Consider the following 5,266-nt stretch of genomic DNA (forward strand, 5'->3'; position numbering starts at 1 on the left):
ACAACTCTTAGGTGCAGCTAGGTGGCGCAGTGGATAGAGCACTGGCCCTGGAGTCAGGAGTACCTGAGTTCAAATCCAGCCTCAGACACTTAACACTTACTAGCTGTGTGACCCTGGGCAAGTCACTTAACCCCAATTGCCTCACTAAAAAAAAAAAATCACAACTCTTAATTTCATTTATTTATTTATTGCGGGGCAATGAGGGTCAAGTGACTTGCCCAGGGTTACACAGCTAGTCTCAAGTGTCTGAGGCCAGACTTGAACTCAGGTCCTTCTTAATCCAGCCCGGTGCTTTATCCACTGCACCACCTAGCTGCCCCCACAACTCTTAATTTCAAAAAGCAAAATGCTAGACATTTGAAGGGCTGTAAAACATGGCGTTTTTGTTTTTGTTTTTAGGATAGGTAGGTGGTACAATGGATAGAGCACTGGGGTTGAAATAGAGAAGACTTATCTTCATGAGTTCAAATCTGGTCTCAGACACCTCAGAGCTCTTTGACCGTAGGCAAATCACTTAACCCTGTTTGCCTCTGTTGCTCATCTATAAAATGACCTGAAGAAGGAATGGCCAACCACTCCAGCATCTTTGCCAAGAAAATCCCCAATGAGGTCACAGAGTCAAACACAACTTAACAACAACATAAAGTTTTTAAAATCAATTACTTTTTATGTTCAACAGCAAACATTGAATAAATGCCTACAAACCTGCCAGCAACCATGCCAAGTGTTGGGGGCACAAATGTAACCACTTGGTGCCAGTGCAGTAGAGTTAGAAGCTTAAGGTGAAAGGCCAAAGCAAAGAGGAACGGTACTCCGTTTTCCTCTGGCCCCCACCTTTGGAATGTAAGCGTGTCTGCTTCTCCCATCCTGTGTGTCTCTCCTTCCACCCAAAGTACCTACCACCTACTTATTGTCTTTGATCCACTGAGTGTGCTCTGGGAGAAAACAATGAGGAACTGATGGATACTCACCTGAACCCACTCTTCTACAACAAGCCAACAAGACGACCCACTCACTTTAGCTTCAGTAGGCTGATGGATAAATGCTTGTTGAAAGGATTGCCTTCTGAAAGACTACATTCCTGAAGTGATTAAGAATGATTTCATCTTATAGCTCCCATTAGCCTTTAAAGGAGACCCAGTATTTTGACTGGGGGTTATCTTAGTCATTTCATCATTTCAGTTATCCAATCAGCAGGAGCTAGATAGGGACTAAGCCCAGGAAAGATAGACAGACAGACAGACATATATGCATATATGTAAAAACACACACACACACACACACACACACACACACACACAAATTACAACCACCTGAAATGGATTCTTGAAACCACAGGGAACTTTCAAACTGGCAAAAATGAGGAGCAGAAGGATTATGGTAAATAGCTAAAGATGGTAAAGAGGACCTAGGAATTTAATTCAATTGTCATTTATTAAATGCCTACTTGCTATCTACATCTTCATCATTTAGTTTTTTTTATTTTATATAAACAAATCATTTTTATTCACACCACTTTCTCAAAATGTATACAGAAAGGGGGGCAGCTAGGTGGCACAGTGGATAAAGCACCGGCCCTGGATTCAGGAGGACCTGAGTTCAAATCCGGCCTCAGACACTTGACACTAGCTGTGTGACCCTGGGCAAGTCACTTGACCCCAATTGCCTTACCAAAAAAAAAAGAAAATGTATACAGAAAGCAGTTATCATTTAATCAGATCTTCACTTTTGCCTACTATTATCTTTTCCTAGAAATTTTTCAATTAGTTTATGAGTCTTTAAACATTAGATTTCAATATTCATCATCTTCATCAGAATCCATTACTTTTCTTCTGTTGAACTTAACTGTTTTCTTTTCTGTCTGCTGACTTACTTTTTCAAGAATTTCTATCCCTCCTTGCTGTCCATATCTCGACATCTGTGTGAGGTAATTCTCTACTGCTTCAGCCTTTTCTGGCTTTACATAAGTACTAAATTACTCAGCCTGGCCCGAGCTAATGATGTGGAAAATCACAAGTAGCCTCTGACTTTGTCTCAAACAGGCCCTGGCCTGTGTCCCAGCTGCAGCTGCAGGCCTGTCTCTCCTTTGTCCTTTGTAAGGTAATCACTGACCTCATCCTTGTTTGATACACTTGTATGTATCTTGCTGTCCTATAATGATGACTATACCACTCTACCATGCCTACTCTTTTTTTATATAACCAGGTGGGCTACAAGACTCGAGGCCTATTGTTGGAGGTCTGATCCCGCCTTGGGCCCGCATGTAATAAACTCTCTCTCTCTCCACCTCGAGTACCTAGCTGAGTATTTTCTGTGTCAATTGTGCCATAACACTGACTGGTCCAGAACTTGAGCTAAAATATTGTTTCTCATCTCTGCTTCCCTGTGTTTTGCCTCCTGTTATGCTGGGTCACAAAAAGAATCCCCAGAGCTTCGCCTGCAGTTTGGCCAGCCTCTGCTTCCACAGGGCCTCCAGGTCTCTGTCTGCCACAGCGGGTCTAGTGGGTCTTTCACAGACTAGATAACACCAAGGACTGAAAGCCCCTCAACTCCACCCATTATTTAGTATTAGTTGGGAGATTAGGTGGGAAATCAATTAGGTGGGAGATTAGGTGGGAGTTACAAAAACAAAAATGATAAAATGTGACCCTCCCTCCCTATGAGGGGCTCCCATTCTACTGGGGGTGGGGTGGAGGGAGAGAGGAAGAACATGTACACAGAAAAATAAATACAAAACAACTACAAAGTAGTTTCATGGGAGGCAGGAGGAACACTAGCAAATGGGAAGATTCTTGTATAGGAGGTGTCACTTGGGCTGAGCTTCAAAGGGAACCAGGGCTTCCAAGAGATAGAGGAAGAATGAGTGTCCTCCTGCTACGGGAGGCAGCCTCTACAAAGGCAAAGCATCAAGTGAGAGAATATTGTCTACTCGGAACAGAGAGAAGCCCGTTTTGAATGGAATGTGGAGTGTGAGGCAGAGTAACACGTAAGAAGCCTTGAGAGGTAAGGCAGAGTAAGTTTGCAAAGGGCTTTACATGCCTGCTGGAGGACTCTGTATTCTAGCTTAGAGGCTCTGGAGAATGGGTAAGTAGGCAAATAAAGCAGCAATTGGACTTCTCTGTGATACTCCTTTCTCAGACCAGGAATGATGGGACATGCCTATAATCTCTTTGTCCAGAAAGAAAGACTGAGACTTGGTGGACCACCTGAACTAGGAGTTCTAGGCTCACCCTGATCATGCACCAATATGGCAAGCGCCCAGCAATGGATTCAAATTCTACCTCTGACAATTACTATGTGACCATGGGTCAAGATCACTTAACCCTTTTAAGTCTAGGTCTCATCAACTGTAAAATGGGGATAATACTACCTTGGTCCCAACCTCAAAATCCCCATGAGGCACAAATTAAATAATACATTACAATGACTTATTAACCTTAAAACTCTATCTCAATGTCATCTAATGTTATACCTAAAACCAGAATGGTTTCCAACTGTCACTTCTATTGAAAGGAAAAGAGAACTTATACAACGTTTTAAAGTTTGTTTCTTGTCTCATTTGTTCCTCACAACATCCCTGGCAAGGCAAATACTACTGTTATCCACATTTTACAGATGAGGAAACTGAGTCAGAGAAACATGAAGTGACTTGCCTAGAGTCACATGGCTAAGATTTGAGGCCAAATGTGGACCCAGGTCCTCCTGACTTTAGGTCCAGTGTTCTATCCATTGTGGGAAGACAAGGGATAATTCCATTATTCCTATAATTCTATTACTAGGAATACACCTTGAATGAATCATTAAAAAATACACACAAAAGTCTCAGTTCAAAGATATTCAGAGCAATAGTATGTATAACAGAAATTTGATGAAAGTGATTTTCATCCCCACTCCACATCCCAATTTCAGTGCACCTCTCCTACAAAGTTTGGACACACACCATGGAACTTTATGAAGAGGACAGTGGGGACAACTGACAACTCCTGATTGATTTCCATTACTGAAGTTTTGACTAGTTTCCTATGATTGGGGCCATCCCTAAAATGGATAGCAAGAACTTAGGAGAATAGATTTGTAGCAGGTCACCACTTTTGTACTGTCATACTACAGATTAAGACTGTTTTTGTCCCCTTTTTTGGATTTCTCTTTACCTTCATTTCTTCAAAGGGCAGACCAGAGTGCAAGAAAAGCACACCTATGCCTGGAGAAAGAGAGGAATTAAGTCTGTGTGTACACAGTCTTTCCCCCTAGGGGAACTCTTTTTTTATTTTGGCGAGGCAATGAGGGTTAAGTGACTTGCCCAGGGTCACATAGCTAGTAAGTGTCAAGTGTCTGAGGCCAGATTTGAACTCAGGTACTCCTGAATCCAGGGCCAGTGCTTTATCCACTGCGTCCCCTAGCTGCCCCCCCCCCAATTTATTCTTGATGAAGCTCTGTGATCTTTAAGCAAAGATCTGATCATCTCACTCTTCTGGCTCCCCACTGCCCATGAAATGAAATCCACACTCATCAGTCAAGCTCTCCACAGTCTGGCACCAGCCCATTTTTCCAGGCTTGTAACGAGTCTTATGTTTGCTACATAAACCAAAGTGGATCACTTGCTTTCAGTGATTACCTATACATAACAATGTGCTCCCTTAGACCAAAAACAATACTTTCTTTTGCCTTTCTCTTATGTACCTGGGTATATCATAACCCTCTATTAGATAGAAACTCCAAAAAGGCAGAGATTTTATGTAAAATCTTGTATGTTCTCTACCCTATTATTGGGCATAAGCCCAATGTTCTGTACACTGTAAGGAATGTATGTATGTATATATGTATGTATAAGTGTGTGTGGTGTATATGTGTGTGTATGTATGTATTAATTCAAATCTCCCACTAGCAAAACCACTACCACCAACCTCCATTGAGACGCTGGAGTAGGCCTCTAAAGATTATTTTGTACAAAGGTGATCAATAAGTAGTTGTTGAATTAAGGGTCTCAATCATTCCTACAACTTGAGAAGTCATTAAAGGTTCATGTCAGCCTTAACTGGCAAACTGAAAAGAGTTTTGGAAAACAAGAGACAATAAGCCCTTGTATGTAAAAAGGTATGAGGGTGGGGGCAGCTAGGTGGCGCAGTGGATAGAGTGCTGGACCTGGAGTCAGGAGTACCTAAGTTCAAATCCGGCCTCAGACACTTAACACTTACTAGCTGTGTGACCCTGGGCAAGTCACTTAACCCCAACTGCCTCACCAAAAAAAAAAAAAAAAGGTATGAAG

At 42.2% G+C, this 5,266-nt stretch overlaps 1 pseudogene; it reads right to left on the bottom strand.

The window, feature by feature from the left end:
• Positions 1-638: 638 nt before the first annotated feature.
• Positions 639-4,544, bottom strand: LOC122755280 (annotated as a pseudogene).
• Positions 4,545-5,266: the final 722 nt, after the last annotated feature.

Source organism: Dromiciops gliroides, chromosome 4 (assembly GCF_019393635.1).
Source record: "Dromiciops gliroides isolate mDroGli1 chromosome 4, mDroGli1.pri, whole genome shotgun sequence".
In the NCBI taxonomy this organism is placed as follows: Eukaryota; Metazoa; Chordata; class Mammalia; order Microbiotheria; family Microbiotheriidae; genus Dromiciops; species Dromiciops gliroides.